Source organism: Haliaeetus albicilla, chromosome 5 (genome assembly GCF_947461875.1).
Source record: "Haliaeetus albicilla chromosome 5, bHalAlb1.1, whole genome shotgun sequence".
Lineage (NCBI taxonomy): Eukaryota > Metazoa > Chordata > Aves > Accipitriformes > Accipitridae > Haliaeetus > Haliaeetus albicilla.
The window spans coordinates 22,888,133-22,907,836 of NC_091487.1; the positions used below are offsets into that span (position 1 = coordinate 22,888,133).

Here is a 19,704-nt window from a genome sequence, read left to right on the forward strand (position 1 = left end):
ACACAAATCATGGTTTCTGATCTACCAATGAAAAGAAACAGAAAAAAAAATCCTTGTAAAAATATTAGGAAAATAAGAGTATCTAAACATGTGAACAACTTGCTAAACATGGGAGTTTTGTAATGTTTTATCTACTTGTCTGCAGGTTTTTACAGTAACTCATTATTTTGAATGGATTTCATTGATTTTTGCATTAAAGATAAATGGTGAAGTTGGAAACCTTCTTTTCTCTCTTTAAACTGAAGTAATAATACTAATTGAGGAACATGTTTATTTTTTCTAAAAGTGTGCTATTTCCATATTATTCACAAGATTGGTATAACAGAAATTAAACTGACAAAGAAAAACATTGCAAAGAAATAAAGTAAATTTATGGATGGAATTACTTTCAGAAAGAAGTATAAACAATCAGGTATATCTAGTTACTTTTTCAAAGGCCAGATAACAGAGTGAAGAAATGTATTTCTTTCATTAATGTACCCAGTCCTACATTCCAGATTACCACTAAAGAGAGGTTAGTATATTTGTGTGTTGAGTCCAGAGCTTGCAAATGCCCACAAAGAAAAATAAGAAACAGTTTCCTGTACCCAGAGTTTTCTCATTTGCTTATTAAAACAATGTGAAAAGTCAAATGATTGTCTTCAGGAAGTTACCTGTTCAAAATTATTTTTAATTCTCCTGATTTAGCAGCATTGCGAGATGAACATACATGCAAATAAAACAAAATTAATTTTACTATAGTAACTCCCTATAATCACTTATTTCCATTCACCTATAATCCACTCCTTTGACCCAAATGATCTCTTTCTAAACTGACTTTGTACACAGTCTGTAAAGATTTCTTTTTCAAGGAACAATACTTGCAAGATTTTCTGAGTCTCAGCTTATGCAGAAGGCAATAATATAAATTCTACACAAATATATATACAAACCCACACATATACACAATCAATATATGATAAACAGAAGTTTGTGGATGCTTCACTGAAGAAATAATGGTGCTTAAAACTCAGATTCCTAGCTTTGGACCAAATATAGCCTTCTGTGGGCAAACTCAATGTCTGTGAAAGCAGAAAGCCCACCATCACCACATCACTGATGAATGTGGCACATGGTAACCACAGGTCTCATTGCCTTATAATTTGGTGGTGAAACACATGCAGTGTGTCATACGTTCCCACTACTATTCCCACTAAACAGGTAACTATTATATCATAGTAAGGCATGGCCATAGTCAGCACTCCAGTGACAAGGTCTCCTACTCTGTGAAGTGGCCATGGCAACTGGACTACCTTTCCAATTCTTCCTTTTACCTTGCCATAAAGCATTAGCAGAAAGTGCTTTTCTGTGATACTTTTTCCTTGATAAAAATGTAGACTTCAAAAGGATTTCATTTTGAACAGAAAGGAGCCAGCACATTTTGATATCATGAGAATGTCCCATGTCTTTCAGCATCTCCAGAGGGAAAAGTTTCCTCTTTAGAATTAATATATTTTTGTGTACCTTTGAAAGAAAAATACAAAATCAAAACAAAGCACTCAAATCAGCCTGAGACAGTCACTTTCTCTTTCATGGGATGTATAAAAACAAATGCATATATGCATATGTCAAAATAATAAAAAGAATATATATTTTATCCCCTTTGGGAATGGGAGAAAACTGTGAGCTATGATCAATGCATAGCTAGCCAGGATAATGTAGGAACGAGATAACTTTGACAAAGCAATGAGAATTCAGAAAGATGCAAACCTGATAATCCAAACGTGTTGTCGGTGGTATGCAGAGGGGCAGCTCTGACCAGGGCTGGCAATCCCCCACAGCAGGGCTGTACAAGGGCAGCGTTGCTGCTTACTGGCCTCCGCTGGCTCCTGCAGAGCTGACACAACCAACTGACCCGTCAAAGCCCTCAACGCCCACCAATGCCCACCCTTCACGCACAGCCTGGACTGTGAGCCCAGCTATAGGGAGCAGAGGATACTGTAAAGCACCATCTCTGACAATGGGGAAAATCTGCTGCTCTTCCAACTTGTCTGTCTCAAATGATTAGGTCCCACTCTGGGTTTAAGCAAAGCTGTGGGTGGAGGTGCATCAAACCCTGCATGTTGGCAAGCCATGCTGTACCAAGATCTATGTTTAAGAAATACCCAATTGTATTTAAAACACAATCTCAGTCCCAGCTACTTCAAGACCTCAGGCAGAAGATGTTTGGTCTTTCCTCTGCTCCATCACAATGAACCACTGCACATTGACCACTCAGCCACTGAGCTGCACTGAAAGATAGCCAGCAAGTTACTGCAATATCATCACACTTAACACGACACTAACAGTGAAGCGTCTGCAATACCAACTAACTCTAGGAATGGTGATCTGCCTGACTTGCCTAGAGCATTGCCAAGCCTTGTTGAAATACCTGCTCTTCCCAGGAGAACCAGACACCCCTCGGTGGGGTGAAAATGGCCTCATGGTGCCACAAGGACAGGCTGTCCCCTTCCTTTGACTTTGAGAAAAAGGAGTTATCTCCCTTTCCTCGGGAAGCAAAAGGTCAGGGAACATCTGCATTTAAATGGAAAACAGTTAGTAGTGTTAACACCAGGAGCAGCTCATAATTAGGGATTATTAGCCCAGCAACATGGAATGATTGATACAGAGTTAAAGCTAATGACTTTAAAGATGATTAGGCCATTTTGTCACCAGTTGTTTACTCTGTCTATAGACACAAAAATCCGTTCACTTTAACCACTGCAGAGCTCTGTATGATGCCTTACGGGGTAGGAAAGAGTGCAAGCTGTGATGTTGTAATACACTCTATGATATAAGGTACACATGTAAGAGAGGTATGTTGAAATCAGTAAGAAAGCCTGGCATTTATTTAGGTAAGCAAGATGCAGCACAACTGAGGATTGCTGTGACTATCTATTTTAGGAATTTCTGCAGCAGACTCGAGTGCCACATCTGGAACCTGTGAATTTTGAGTTGAATTTACTGTTTTCAATGGTTACAAGAACTTTTTTCTTCCACTCCATTTTTTACGTTTGAAGCAAAGTTCGGAAAATGTTTGGATGTGCAAGCAAAAAGACAAAAAAACCTTTCTAGGTGAAAATATCTGAATGTACACAAATGAGGTGGTACAAGACTATCACTTCAATGGAAATCCACTCTTGTGACCTGATTCAATACAGAACAAGAGCACCCACTTGTACTTTCAAAGGCAACAAGCCTTAATTGACTACTTAATATAAGCATGTTCTCACATGCTTCCCTTGAATGGAGGGGAAAAAAAATTTTACTTCTCTAAGTGCCTTGCTGAACCAAATCTTCAATAATGACCTTTGAGCAACTGCAAATGGATCCTGAGTGAATGCTGAGTCAGCAGAACTGCTGGGACTCCTAGGCCTCCTTCTAGAAATCAGGCAGAAAAGAGCAAAAAACAGCTCTTCTACATATGCCTCAAGGGGTGGGAGATATGTTACCAGTCTCACCTATGAACTCTTCATTGCTTAAGATGTGCCACACACCCCAGTTGCTTTACACCCTGAAAAGATATGTGCACTGGACATCGGCATCACACATGAAGGGTTCTCCACTCCAGTGATGGGGAAATAACCAGGGGAGATGGTGCAGTGGAGGGCAGCCCCCAGAGGGAGAAGGGAAGAGGCAGGGAGAGAGCATGGGGCCATTCCCTATGCCATCCATCATCGCTGCAGCCACCTCACAGGAGATAACCCTGTAATAGAAGCTGGCTAATTTCTTTAGAAGTATCTCATTAGTCCCTCCCTTTCTAAGCTGCCTCTCTATTAAAATGTGATAAATGAATTCTGCCATTCCCAGTTCCAGCCTGTCCCCTTAGTGAAATGAAGATGAGTTGTGCTGGCCAGGACTCAAGATAGAGATAATTATACAGGGGCCAGGGGAAGTATTTCATTTGCCGACTGCAGAGCTGCTCTATCAGTAGTAGAGATGGGATCTCTTATTCGTCCAATTGCTCTAGGAAACACTGGACAGAAAATAAGAGGGTATGGAAAATGCATGTTCCCTAGTGAAAATATTCTATACACATTCTCTGCATAACACTTTTTTGTAACCTACATGTGAATGACTGGGAGCAATGAACATGAGGTGTCTGATACTGGGACTGGATTTCAAGTGCTGTGCAGGTCTTCCCTTTTCAGTTCCCAGCTGTGGTCATGCAAGAACCCCCGTGTGCAGGACAGTGTCTACTAGTGCTATGCAAAGATATACACACTGGCACGAGCGTTATTTTTGCCTGTTCACAGGGGTGCCTGGCTGTTGCGGCGTGCAGAAAGGACATGCTGGAGGGCTGCAGCCAAGGTTCTGACCTCCCTCTCTGCAGTGAGGAGCTGCTTCTGAGAGGACAACTTACTCCTTCTCTGTGCACTGTGCAGATAGTTTTGATGAGCAAGTCGGCATATAAGGGGATGCCCTTTGCACCTCTGAAGGAATAAAGCAGGATCAATATTAAAACCTACAGATCAAGTTGTGATGTTCTAACTATAACTCAGCCTGAAACACTGAAATATACTAAGAAAAACTGTTCAAAATTAAAGAAGAAAGCAGATTCTACCCTGCATATAGGATTGTCCTTTCTACCTCTTGTCCTGCACCCGGCAATAGAGAGGAATTTATGACTGAAATTTCAATTTCTACTTTCCATCCTCCTCTTGTACACACAGAAATGCATTTCTGACTTCCATCACACACTCACACACAAACACACTCTGCTGACTTCCACCGGGAATTTCATTTCTGGCAGGCAGCTTATGGGTCATAATGAATCCGAGAATTTGACTGACTTTTCTTTTAGCACTTTGCCCTCTTAAACACTGACAGGATCTCAGAGCCCCTGCTACTTTTCACAGCCAGCTAAGTGATGCATTGATGTCTCGCCAGCTACATTTGAATTCAGTTTTGTGCAAGACAGAAGCATCTTCTAGATGTGCTGGATTTTAATTGAGTAAGGAAAGAAATGCAAAATGTTATAAGATGAGTAATCTGAGAAACATATTGCCATATTTTATCCACCCTAACTTAAGTTAGTGTCAGCATAAATAAAACAACCCTCTTCCCTCCCATAATCACTATCCTCCCTTCTTTTTTCTCAGAACAAATACTAGCTAAGATTAGAGTTAAAAGATACATACTTCTATTTTTATTGCTTAAATTCATATGTTATGTTTCATCTATATCAGAAAGACAGCCACGTCAGGGCAAGTCTTGGTATTTTCCACTGTTCTGCTTGTAATAGGTGAGAGAAAATTAAATTAACACCAAGTGTCGTATATGCTTGAATAATGGCCATTCCCCATACTTCCCACTCCCCAAAATTTGCCCTTAAACAGAAGCAGAGTCATTCTGTGCATGTACACTGCCTATAGCAGGCAGGGCCACTAGTGTGTGTCATACAGTATACCTGGACAGAATCTCCCAGTGAGGAGTCTGCCCAGGAAACCTGAGTTTGTAGCAAATCTCTGGTAGAATTAACATTGAAATCTGCAATCAAGAGATCAAATAAATTTGAAAAAATTGTCTAAGAGATAAAAAGACCCTAACTGATAATAGTACTGGTGTACATCCTCCTTTCTGCTCTCCCCTAATTTATTTATTTATTTATTTTTTATTCTTCCATACAGAAAGAGTGTTTTCAAGCTAACACAGTCATTGCATTAAACAAGAGGATCAGCACATGTGAAGAGCAGAAGCGAGGTCTCTGTGAGAGAGCATGGTTCAGGTGGGTGGTTCACCATGTAACAGAAAGAAAAAGAAAGAAGACGTTGTGAAAGCAAATATCTCTGATCCTCTCAAAGACATCTCTCCATCTGTCTGTCCATCCTAATCCTTGCATTTACCATCCAGACAGCTGCTTGAGTGAGCAAAGAGTGATTGTGCAGCCTGCAAAGAGTAACTGTACAACTTGTCCAAGAATGTGTAGAGGTCAAACTCTCCCAAACATCCATGAGAGCTTTCCCACACCACATCCAAACTGGCTGGTTGCTGGCTGGCTGAACCAGGGTCACAGCACAGCGATCTCATTGCTGCCATCTGTAGAAGCGAAGACCTGCCTAGTGAGTCCTAGGAAATGCAAGGTGTAGGAACCAAGTCATCATATCTGAACAAATATAAAATACGCACCTGTGTAAATGATATGCAAAACTGAGAACAGAAAGGACATAGTCTGTTTGGAGAAAGAGGCGGGGGAAAGACATCAGATGGGAGGAGGTTGCTACCACTAAGACAATTTATCTGGGTTAGAGCCTGCTCTCAAGTTTGCCCTTGAAATGAGCACAGCCCAGACAAATTGTTACAATGGCTTACAAATTATTGACCTCTGGTACTCAGATGTAAAGTAGAAGCCATGGGTGGCAATGCTCTGCTGGTTTCAATTAGAGGCTTGAACACAGTTACCATGCCCTTCCAAGATAATATCCTAATCACTAACCTCTAGGAGAATTCTACCTGCATCTCCAAATCTGTTCTAGATGGTATGAAATAGCCACTGGGTTTTGGAAATGAAATCTCTTTTTTCTGGTTTGCTGATTCCCCAGCTGCTGAGCTATCTATACATTCTTTCCGGGTTTTCTTCCATATTCACTTTATACAATATTATACAATATGGCTTCTCTATGGATACCTGAATAACTCATTATCTTTTTGTGTATTTCCATGCTCCAGATTGAGGTTCATGTGCTCACATTTACCAGAAGAGAATGAGGAAAATGGAAGGTGATGCATTATTGCAAGGTATTCTCTAACTTGCACATATGTTCATTTTACAAAGGGGCTGTGCTCAGAGGTGTTAAAAAGTTGCTGGCTTCTGAGTGTATTTGGGAAATTTGCAAGAGAGTTGCTGTTTGATCTCTTCTTGAAATGTCTTTTCTGTTTTTAATAAAAGCAAAACTATGCTAAGAATCCAGGTAGGTGATTTGTGAATTTTCAGTACACTGCTGCCTCTGTTAAACGTCCACAGGTTAAACCTCTAGGTCTGTAATTTTAGATTCTCTCTTCATATTAACATTCTTAGGTATATGGCGTAACCCATTACTCATGTTTTCATTTAATAGTTTCACTCCATATCCCCGTTAAAAAGGTTTCACCTAAAAGACATGTATACACAGAAAACTACATAGAGATCCATTTATCTACCTCAGGAGGATGAAAAGCGAAGAAAATGATGACAGAATATAAGTCAGTACCTCCGGGGTGGCTGAATATTTCAAATCTGATTGCTGAAAGGCAGGTGCCAATCCTTTTATTCAGAAGAGAACCTGTGCATTGCATTTGGGCTGTACTTTTTGCTTTTATCATCAGTTGCACAGAAAATATAACTGAAGAGATGCAGAACTGAATATTTTTGAACCAAGCTTTTATAAGAAATTCCACTTAAGAATTTGAGAACTGTTTTTCCCATATAACGCAGTGGTCATGAACATGCGTGCCCTGCATCTCTTCATCTCTGCCTCCAATTCTCCCATCTTGTGCAAGAGACCTGCAACACTGAGGCAGCATAAAGGGGCTGTATGAAACACCCATGAGCAGAAAACTCTCCAGGCGGTAGGAAACTCCCTTTCAGTCTCAGCCATCACAAGCTGTCTCTTGCCCCGTGCCTCTCCCCTGGCCTGTGAGAGGTGATATCTCAGGGCCAGAGGCTTTGACAGAGAGGAGTTACGCCAGGCATTTTTGTTGGCACAGAGTCCATTAAAGGAGTTCAGCTAAGTAGAATTAGAGCAGCCCAGGTGAGCAACATCTGAATTTGGGCTGGCCCTGCTCATAAGGCAAATGTAAATGGGCTTATTAACGTTACAGTAAGATTACAGAGGGTGGGTGATGTGAGCATGTCTTGATGTGTCAAAGGAAATCCCTTGATTTCCATTTTTTGCCCAGAACTTGCATCAGTATTTATAAGCAATTGCATTTTTATTCTAAAATATTGTGACCAATATGGTCATACCACTTCTGTTCTCCCTCCATTCCTCTGTACGTTTTCACAGAGCAAGATACCGTCAAGTAGGTATGAGAACAGAAAACAGGTAGTGAATTAAAGCAGTTTCAAAAAAAAAAAAAGGTAAAAAGAAAAAAAAATGTTTTCTGCTACATTTTATCATTCTTATTCTGCAAATGTATGCATAGTCAAGAATTACTAGAATTGAGGCACAGATCCTGAGTGGAAATAAAAAACAACTTACATATGTATATGTAGGTGTGTTTATATATATGTGTGTGTGTACATTTATCTTGTAAGCAAAGCTGCCATCATTTGCACTAATCACAGCCATTCTGGGTAGAGATCCAACCTGTGGCCAGTTCCACTCCAGGACAGGCTGCAGCTATTACCATTGAGAAATTACCATTGCCACAACCACTAGCACATTTTTCCAATTAGTTTGAGAGAGGAAATGAGACATTTTTCTTTGTTAGTGCCTCTCTCTCTTCCTCTCCTTGCCCATCCATTTTATGCTTCCTGATGGTGCTCAGGAGGCTGTCGGGTTCCCTCCAGCACACTTCCTGCTTCCACCCAGCAGGAATAAACTGTTACCGCTTTGTTTGAAATGATTCCTGAGAAGCCTGATTCCTCTCACCAAAATGTGAATAATTGTAGCATTCGACTCTCAGCTTCCTCCTCAGGGATCTTTCTGAGTTAAATAGTTATTGAATTCATCCTGACAGGGATTGCCAAAGAAAACTTTATTTGAAGGACAGAGGGGGGAACAAACTGTTTGCTGAACTGAAAAAAGTTTGAAATACTATAAAGGGAGAGAAAAAGTCCCGTAATGGAAGGTGGAAATCTGGGACAGACAAATCAGGCCATAAAATGTAAGATCAACACAGCAATGGGAAGCAGAAAAGCATATCCTGGGCCAAACATACCAAGGGAGACTATTATACACATTGACCTCAGATGTCATATACAACATGCATCTGCAAACCACCTCATACTTCAAAGTCCCACATTACACTAAGCTCAACAAGTCCATATTGGGAAGGAAGAGGGTCTGAGTCAACACTGTTAAGTGTACAGTGTATGAATCTAAGATACAGACATCTTCAACCCCATTTATCCAGTTTTTCATTTCTAAACTAAGGCCATTGCCCTTCCCATTTTGAACACCAAGAACATGGTTCTAAGTCAGGAAAATGGGGTCATCTTACTCAACACATCTGCTTAATGCATGCCTGTTAATCACACAACATCCAGTCCAGTGAAAAGGCAGGAGCAGCACAGCTCTAAGAAAGGGAGCTTAACTCTCTTTTGGCCCATGCACCATCAAGTACTAACAAGGCTCCCTGAATCACAGTAAAGTGAAAATGCTGGTGAGCTTTATCAAGACAGGTGACTTTAAGTTTCACCCTCACTTACAAGTGCAAAGCTCAGATGTGATTTTCATCTCTTCTGGTTTCCATCTGAACAAGATGAGCATAAATACTTGAGAGAAAGTTTCTCTCCAGGTGTTCTAGCAACAGTTTTCTGTAAAAGGTGTCAGAGATTTTACAACAAAGCCTGCTTTCCATTAGATTTTTAGCTTAGCTGTGAAATTGGTAGGTGGTCCCCTACACTGAGTAGTAACGTCACACTTTGGCTTGCACATAAACTGATTGTCACCTGCCAATAGTAATGACGCAGTAGCAAAAGCCTAATAGAGGATCCCTTCCAACTGAAATATTCTGTTCTAGTCTAGTCTAGTCTATTCTTTCAAGTGAGCTGGTCAAACAAGAGCAGATAACATACAGTCCTCTTGCTACAAGTGACTGGGAAGCATGAGACTTTCAGCTTTACCTCAGCAGCCCATCTTTCCAGGTGTTTCCCCACAGTTACAAAATGTGTGTATATGCAACAGTGGTCTCTAAGATTTTTCTCTGCTTTTACAGAAATACCATGATCCTTATACACATTGCCACAGTAGCCGTAAATGGCAGGTACCTTGCTGACTGAGCTACTTCAGACCTGCATCACCACAGAAGCTGAATGGCTCACAAACTGATTGAAGTGTGTATCCTCACATTTCTCTAGCAATGTAAAGAAACACTACCACCACCCTGGAACTTAGCTTAATGAGAGGGAAACAATGCACCATGAGACTTGGGCCCTGTCACCTGCCTCATTCTATGTAATAGAACATCAGAGGTCCCACCATAGCCCATCTGCAAGCACTCACAAGCATCCTGACCAACAACAGCTATTGTCTCCATTGGCAGTCAGGTGTATTGTGTGGTGAGAACCAAGGCTGTCCCCTGGTCACCAGTACAGCAGTGAACACCACCACTGCCCTGCTCCATTCTCATGGTTTTCCAGAGTTTCTGACTTGGGCCAGTAGCTTCAAGCCAGTGCCCTTCCCTCTACACTCACAAGTCATTTTCCTCTGTCGTGAGGAACTAGTAATGAGACCTGAAAACACTTTGTAGAAAAATGCTTCCATTTTTCCCCTGAATTTTCTGCATCAGCTGACACAGCTCATGAGAACTCAGAGATTTGCTCAGAGGCAACACTGAAAGCATGGTGGTAGGGAGACTCACCCCTGCTGACAGATTTGCTATGGTGTCTAAAGCCACCATGAGGCACAGAGAGGGCAATGTAGGACCAAGAGATGTGTGATAGAGCTACTAGCCTGGAGGCACTTTGTGTCTTCACTGAAGTTTAGCTAACTAGTAGGAACGCCAAATTGTCATCAAATTGAAAACAGTGGCAAACACCGTTAGCTTTTCTGACCTTTCTTTTCACACCTACCTGCAGTCTCCTGGTATTTTACTTACAGAGTCGCACTCTACTTCATCTTTCATGCTTGCCTTTCCCTGTTAAGGAACACTTAGCACATTGTGTAGACCCTGAAAAAACTCCTCTATTGGGAATAATTAGAAATGTCAGCAGTGCTGTCTGATCTAAGAGAGGCACAGACCTCTGGGCAAATGAATAGGGTAGGAGAACACTTTTACTGGGACTGGAGATACGAAGATTTGACAGTCAAGCCCACAGAACGTGAAATTTCTTCCTACTTCTTGGAGTTATTTCTTACCCTTCTACCAAGATGTAACCAGGCTGCAGATAACTGTAAATAGCTGGACATTATAAGCAACAAAGTTCAAAGTTCTGTTCTGTGGCACAGTTTGTCATTTTTTCACAGGTTTTCATTAGGATTTCAAGTGAGCTTTCAAGAGTTATATTTTTGCATGAGAAACACCGGTGACAGTGGTCAGAAAATGGAGGCCTTGAAGTTACTAAGGGAAGGAAGGAAGGTAGGGAAATGCTGGACTAGAATTTGGCAGTCTGGTGGTAGGAGTCATGTATGAAATACAAAATCAAGGTCAGGATCAGACATGCTTTCAAAAAAATCATTTCACTATATACAAAGGTTATACTCCACTGATAATTGGGTGCTTTCCACAGAATAGTCTCCCATATTATCCCTTATAATTTGGAGTTTCCCTTCCATGTTCACCTGGGAGAATGAATGAGAGTGCCAAGGTGGGCAGAGGCAAGGGTATGGGTCCAGTCTGTATCCATGGTGAGTTTAGAGAATTCACTTTAGGGATCACCCTCTCACCTCCCAAATATCCATGAACGAGAAGTAGAAATATGAGGCAATTTCCTGAACTGGTGACCTGCTGAGCAATGAAATGACAACAGAAGAAAAGAGATGCCATAGCTGCTGTCCCCCTACACTACAGTGTTCTTGTGTTGATAATTACTTCACCAAATAAGTGTTTTTTCAGCAAAAGACATTCAAACACAGTCCCTTTTCTATCACAGAACAATCATAACTGTACACAAAAATATAAAAGTATTCATGCTGGATCACATGAAAGGTCCCTCTGCTGATACCTAAGGAGGAGTGTAAGAATGTAGCAAATATAAGTGATTTCCTCAGTGCTTCTTGAAAGTTTTACTAATGTGAGACTCAGAGACCTCTGAAGCCAACAGTGGTTTCTATGAATACGGTGACTCTCAACAGACTTCTCTTCCAGGAACTTATCCCAACTTATCTTGAACCTATGCAAGCTTTCAGCCTGTGGCAAGGAGCTTTGCATGGCAAGGAGCTTTGCATGCCAAGGATTCAGGACCCAACTCTGATCTGACACAGTTGTGTCATCTTGGCTTGAAGCTCTCAGGAAATCACTCACCTCTGAAAAACAGCTGTGAGAAAGTCTGTAGAATGGAGACCTGCAAGATAAGAAAGGGAAAATTACAGAGTTAGGGTTATTGAGCCAGAGACTGCAGGTAGCTCAGAGATTCAAGAAGAAAACCATCAAAACGGGAAGGTATAAAATCCTAAGAGAAAAAACAGGGAAATGGCATCTCATCAACATAGAGTATTGGCTCAAGGGAGCAGCAGAGATTAACCCTTCCCTTCACAACTGATGTCTGCTTGGCCAGGAAAGATTCTTCAGGTACTTTATCAGGGTGGTGAGCCTGCCAACATTTAGCCTAGTAGCTCTGTAAATCCTCTATCTCTCATATGTGTTATCAATACATATTTGCTTTATGCTTTTAAGTTCTGCTTGCAGAGTCTTTTTGCTGACCACTAAGCTGCCAAAATAAAGTGTCTCAAAGAAGGAGGGTTGCATTGTTCAGTGCAGAAGTAAGGCGCTCAGAGATACATGCAGCACATTAGCAGACATATGGGAGTGAGTCAGGCTTTAGCACCTGAGACTTCAAAGTGAATAAGGCCAGTAACATCTTCCTAATCCAGGATTTTTAGCCAGTATTTCTTTTTTATTTGTTTGTACAGTCACTGTGCACAAATAACAGCCATATTCTTGGACCACTATCAAGACTGACAAGAGAGATGCAGAATACATGCAGATTTTAAGGTAAAAATCTGTTTGCAGGGAACCAATATTGTTGAGGACGCAAATGCAGTATTTTTGAGAATGAACACCACTTTCCTAAGGAAGAAAAAAAAGAGGTAAGACACAGGGCAACTGTCACTCTAATGTACCCACGTTCATCAGATGGAATTATCTCAGTCATTTGGGATACCATCATAACACAGCACTGTCAGAGGATCAGTGTCACCTGCTCTGACAATAAATGCTTTGGTTGTTAGGCAGCAGCAGGAGATGATCATCTGCCTTGAATACATTAATGCCTCAGTCCATTCTCATTATCCCTCAATTCATGAAAACATTAGAGCTCTCATCATGGTGAAAGTCCTAGTGAAGTGTCTGTGGGAGACAGAGATGTATATGGGGCATGGTGGCAGAGAGAGGGGAAGGCACTCTTTCATATGTCAGCAGGGAAATTATTTAGTCATGTATGACTCACACATGTGGTAAATGTTGCTATAAAAGTCCCTTCCAGTTAATAATTAATTTTCTAAACACAAACATGTTCTCTTCTCACAAGAGAAAAGGCACTGTGCTCACTGGAAAGCTCATGCCAACTCAAAGCTTCCCCTTTAGCCCTCTTGTACATTGTGTCCACTGCAATTCTCTTGTAGCAGCAGCCTTCAAACAACTGTGCTGCAATTCTCCCCCTGTACAGGGAGGATTCAACCAGCTGTTAGCCATGGAGGGCATGTGTCATGTAGTGTTGGCATAGAAACACTTGCCAATTCATTATCGTATCTGCCAGCTTGCTTTCATGTAATTCTCCAAAAACGATTCTTCAAGATGCCCCTGGATAATCACTGTGTATAGTCAAGAGAGAAAACCCACAGAAACATTAAATGTTATCCTCTGTACAGACTTGAAAATGTTGTTACTGTCAGTAAATGCTGTTAGTAATGCCAGCAATAAAAGAAAGAAAATCAACATGGTATTTAATGAGCTTTTGCCTTGTATAAAATTATAGGAATGCAGATACTGGGCATGGAGATGTATGTGAGACAAGGCACCAGCCTGCAAGCCCATGGCATCCCACCTGGGGTTTCTGACTTTGATGGAAAGTAATGAGAGTTTGGCAGCTTTGGCCAAGTATTCAACTGCTCTTGTAATTGCTTCACAACACCCCCCCCCCCGGTCAATCTGCCATAAATGTGTGTCTGGAATAGCAAAGTCCCAGAGCTAGAGCAGCAGGGTTGATGTTAAGTCAAAATTGACTTTCACAGCTTCTGGCTACAGTGACCCTCATTCTTGCAGCCAAGACTCAACACCCTACCAATAAAAAGTACTAAAATTAATCTTCAAAGAGCTAATACAAACTGAGGGAAAAATGCCAGCACAGTAGACCCTCAGCACCTTTAAAGCACACAAGAACTTCCTTGACAGACTCCATGTACTTCAACTAGTGATCTTTTAATAGTCATTCTCCTGTCTTTATGTTAGGGAAACCACAGTCAAACTTCATGATAGTTGTCTTGAGTTCAACAGTTTAATTTACAGATTTGAGTTACTTGATGTAAAGCATCTAGGTGTCTGCATTGCTTAGTCTGAAGCAGTGCAGGGTCAAGACTTCTCAGCAGTGGTCAATGCCTCCTCCCAGAATGATGAACTGGAGCATGGCCAAGCCACTTCCTTCACAAAGAGAGATGGAGATGGAGATGGAGATGGAGATGGAGATGGAGATGAGATGAGATGAGATGAGATGAGATGAGATGAGATGAGAGACAACTGGGATGGGAAGTGGGGTCTAGGAGACCGAGGCTTGCTGCTTCTCCAGGGCCATGGCTGTTGTTGCTGGGGAAGGCCACCAGCCTACCAGTGGCCATCCTGTCTCCCTCAGCAGTGATCTTTTCAGACATCAAGCACAGGCAACAGAGGTAGCTGGGTTGTGCTGCTGTCAACAACTGTTGCTTTAGCAATTGTCTGCTTTCTCTGTTCTTCTTTTGATCCTGTGTGAGTGTTTCTGACTCCTCTGAAAGGACTGTTGAGATGTTACTGAGTATTATTTCAGGCCCATGTAATGTCACTGAACTGTGAGGTTTTTGTTGCCATACGCGGATGCTTAACTTAATGACAGGAACAGAGGCTGCCTAAAGTGCAGATTTAAGCAGAAGTTCTAGCAGACAGCTACGCTTGCTTATTTGGGGTCCCTATAGTTCACAATTTGTAAGTTATCTTGGTTTGAAAATTAATTTCTATTTTATAAGGTTAATTTTCAGTCAGATCAGTTTCCTGAACTGGTTCCCTGTGTAGCCACAAGAAAACTAAACACCAGCAGAGGAGAAAGGCAGGAACACGTGCAGCAGCCCAGGCTTGTATCAGCTTAGGCTGCCATAGAGACACACATGTGGTTATATATGCAGCTTCACATCATTACTGTATTATAGTCTTAGACCAAATTTAAGAACATGCCCCAGTAAAGTGGAAATCACCCTACTGCTCATCAGCAACATCAGTCCTCAGACTGCCTGACAGAATACACATCCTTTAGAGAAATGAAAACATTTATACACTTTTGATCAACACTTGATGAAACTCTGCAAATATAGCCCTTTCAACTCTTGCAGTCATTTCCATTTCAGGTTTTTATTATGAGAGACTTTTTTTTAATTAACACAGAAAGCAATTTTACATATTTGGTTGAAATATGAAGGTATCGGAGCCTGTCATAGGTGTTCAGTCTGTGTGCTCTGCTCTTGGTGCACTTTGCGCCCAAATAATAGGAAAAAAATAACTTCATAGAATTTTTTTCATGGCAGGAGAATGTGAGACAACTCAATGCCAGACTTTCTAATAGGAAGAATTATTGAGGAAAAGAAAGAAGACTGAAGCACAGGCACATTCCTCACCGGAGGAAGCTGCTTTTCATCAATAGCAAAACAGTATACATATCTTGTAAAGCCTTTGAATACTTTGTAATTAAAGATGCCATTCTCTGTAGGGATCATCATGCTCTTTTTCTTTCTGCTTATAGGTTTTATGACCTTTTTCCATTTCTAGTGCCTGTTGACAGAAATAAGAGAGCAAAAGGTTCATCAGCTTTTTATTCATCCAACCCAAGTAATCAGTTGAATACTTTAACTGGTGAAGGTAGGAACTTCTTTTTAAACAGATCTTGATTTCCACAGATAAATCTGTGCCTACAAGTTGTACATAGGATTCCCTTGATGCTTGTCATTCATGAGATGTGGTGGATGACTTGAATCTCATGGCATCCTTTCTGATCCCCAGCTGAGTGAAACTGTTTAAATATGTGAATAAGGAATACAGAAACATTTCTATGCACACACATGCTCTTGTTCACAACCCAATACCAATGATCATCTTAGGAGCAGCCTTTCTTCAGACATCCAGTTGCCTGAATATTCATGAATAGCAAGAAGTGGTGAGAGTGAGCTAACCCACCACAAATTTGTGACCCAGCTGCTTTGACTGGAGCTGTGTTTAACAGCCTCTCTATCTTGGCATTTTCTAATATGCTCATCACTGTGACATGGAGCACATTTTTGGCTTGCTGCATTGCTGTGGAGGGGGTACATTCCTTGTTATGAAAGCCTTGCTGACATTTATGGTTTTGCACTGAGTGGAATAAGCAGGCACATTATTAGCTAGATCCCAGTCAGGATATAACAAGAGGAGAAATCTAACTTTCTCCTCTCACAGCATTCAGCTCTCTGGGGATTCATTTATTTCCTCCAAACCTAAGCTGAAGCACAAGCAGCTACTTGAGGCTTGTAACACAAATGGTTTGCACGTAATGACCCAGTCTCTCCCTTTTCAACTTCTGGACCAAGTGTAAGTGCAAGTGAATGTTATTTCCCACCTCTTTTGGCGTAGCATGGCACCACAAATCATAACCTTCCCTCTCCCAGTCTAAGCTCTCTTGTAGGCTGCTGGCAACAGAAATAAGAATCCTAGGGATCTTTACATAATTTCTCACAAAGTCAAAGGAGCATTAACAGAGAGGGAAATCATAACGGACTTTTCTCTTCCAGCTGTGCCGGAAGCCTTCTCTTGATGCATTAAGAGTGGAGCACGAGGATACTAAAGAAATCCATGTATTACAACTGTTAAAAATGAAGCTGCTTTTAGGAAATGAAGTGGAAGATCACTAAAAGTGGCCAGACTACTTAGGCCAAAAGAAAAAATTACTCAAACCTTCTTCTAAAACTAACTGAGCTGCACAAAGGGCTTTGGCAGGTTGGCAGACACTAGAAGTAGGGAAGGTGCATGAGGGCTGCCAGAACATCGCAGCTTCCCTGGCTCCAGCAGAATTTCTCCCTGCCCAAGACTCCCTAGTACATCTGGAAGCCCAGTTTTAAATGGGCCAAGTGATGGGTCTGCTGCAGCAGCTTGCTTTGGGGAAATGATTTCACAATCCCAGTAAATCTTACCATTAAGAATGCTTCCTGACCTTCACAGTGAATTTTCACAGGCCTTGATCTTCGTACACATAAGCAAGTTCACTTAGCCTTTTTTCTTTCCTTTCTTCTGCAAATCACAGTCAAAACAAGAAGCAGAAGTTGTAAAATTCTTATAGGAAAGGTTTCAGAGTTGGGGTGTTTAGTATCTCTAATCCCACAAAAATGGAGGAATTGTGTCTCTTTGACCACCTCCACTCCATCATCTCTGCCTTGAAAGTTCAGCAAAGCTATCACACATTTTATCCTCATTTTCTGAATGATGCTGCTGTCATCAGCCTTTTACTATTACCTACACAGCTTGACTTTAATATCTAAATAAATTTTCATTCTCAATGCTCTGGGCCTTCGTCAAATAACATTCAAATCTTTCTTAAAGACTTATGTCCTTGTAAGATCATAAAACTTAATCTTCATCGGTGTATAGCATGTACATAATTCGATGTGACACACAGATAGATAGATAGCATCCCAAGTTAAGAGCTCCCCAGAGACCTCTCCATGTAGTTTTCCTCTTTGGATGTATTGATTTTAAATTTCCCCCCTGGGTACAGCCTCTCAGTATTTGCTTCTTTCAGTGGGGAAACCCTTTGTTTACTAGACAATAAATAACATCATTAATGCAGACAATAAAGGCAGACTTTTAAAGAAAATTAATGCTGTGGCTGCAACCTGTATTTGTCATGGGTGACACATGTTTTTCTCATTCCTTCTTTGTTCCAGGAGTGCAAAAGTCAACAGCAACAACAAAACCAGACATTTTAGTTGTGTCTGGTACTAAAGTTTTTGCACTTCGTGATCCGCGTCTCTCTTCTCTTGGGTTATTAAAAATATAAAAGGCAATATCATATTTGTTGGGGAGTATTGAACCAGTGTCACCCAAAAGGATCTGGTTTTATCTCTGTGCAATTACTTCCCATCTTTCTGTCTTTGCTATCTGTACTCAAGGAATGTGCTTTGTGACTCTAGTCAAGTGAAACACAGAGTGTCAGCTGGAGGGAGGATGGGAGCGACACCACCACCTACTGAGAAAGGCATATCTGAGCTTTAATTTAAACTTGTCAACAAACATAAAAGCTTCTCCATCATTTTGCAACTTTTCCCCCTGTAAATTTCTCGGTTATTCTATTCTGCTCTTTTTTATGCACTCCTTTCAGTGAAATTGGCAATAGCTTAAAAAAAAAAGTATATTTGATGTTTTGGGCTGCTGAAACAGAAGAACAGATGGCAAAAACTAACAGGACACCTCTGCAGACAGTCCTGGAAAAAAAAAGGTGAAAAATGTTGTTTAAACCACCAATATTAACAGAAAAAGAAAGAAGGAAAAAACGTTCCTATAATCTGCCTCTAAAACAATCTGTTCACTGTAGAAGCATATGTTTGTATTGTATTACCAGTAATTTCATGGTGAGCAAAGCTAAATGATCTCAGATTTGACATAAGCTAAAAGCAAGAGTTATCATGGCTCAGTTGACTTTTAGGAGCTTGTTCAGCTGCACTAAATCATAAGTTTAAGCTCCAACACAGATTGGTTAATCTAATGCAATGTTTCAATGCACTAAACTGTGCTGGACTAGAACAGAACAGAAGGAAAGGCACTCTGTTGACCTCTGTGACTGATCATTCACTAACATCTTTAAAATTGTCTGCCTAATTTCCTACACTGTGCAATGCAGCTCAGAAATCTTTGAATCCTGGACCTGTTACCTGAGTCCAGCAAGAAAAGATTATTAGTAGAGGGGAAAAAAAACCCTGCTCCCTAAAAAAAAATAATAAATTTTACATTTGCTCTACATATTGTCTGCTCATTCTTCCTGTATACCCAGGCTTATCTCTGCCATATTATTCTAAAGTGACTTCTTCTTATCCTTATTCCTAGTTACAAATATCATTTTAGACCTGAAAAACTTCTCATTACAATTTTCATTGAATCAGATAACTTCTTATGAGACTGTTTGTCTCAAAGAGGAAGCATTTCCTGACCAATGGAAGAGTTTTATTGGATCATGTGTATTTGTGTCATAATTTTCCAGCCTCAAGTTGTGATGAGGCAACATAACAGACTTTACAGTGTGGAAAAACATACGGCTGTTATGCATAACAAGAAGAGTGAAAAGAAAGTTCAAAAGCTGACAACCTTGGAGTAACTCTTACTCTGTCTATGTTATGAGGCCATGAAGTGTAGGAAGAATCATGGCATGTAGACCTTTTCTTTCTGTCTCTGGAGCGACCTACAAGAACATAACCCTGATACATAATTCCACTGTATTATTATTTCTTTAATTTCCACAGAAGAAGTTATTTTGCTGAAGAAATTTAATCACACACAATGACCCAGGCTGCTTTCTCCAATTTCACTCCCTGTCAATTTCTAATCTGTTCTCCTTTTACCAATAAATACAACTAATTGCACCTGGCCAGAAGAGAAGAATTATGCTTCAGATTCTCAGAGATC

General features: G+C 40.8%; 1 long non-coding RNA gene across 1 annotated transcript in view; it reads right to left on the reverse strand.

Annotated features, from left to right (window-relative positions):
- Positions 1-635: 635 nt before the first annotated feature.
- The window catches only part of LOC138685446 (uncharacterized), a 30,120-nt gene continuing 11,051 nt past the window's right edge, over positions 636-19,704 (reverse strand). The window contains exons 2-3 of the long non-coding RNA XR_011324704.1: positions 12,127-12,166; positions 636-1,503 (exon numbers count right to left, since the gene is read on the reverse strand). This is a non-coding gene — a long non-coding RNA (uncharacterized lncRNA). The remainder of the gene's footprint in view (positions 1,504-12,126; positions 12,167-19,704) is intronic.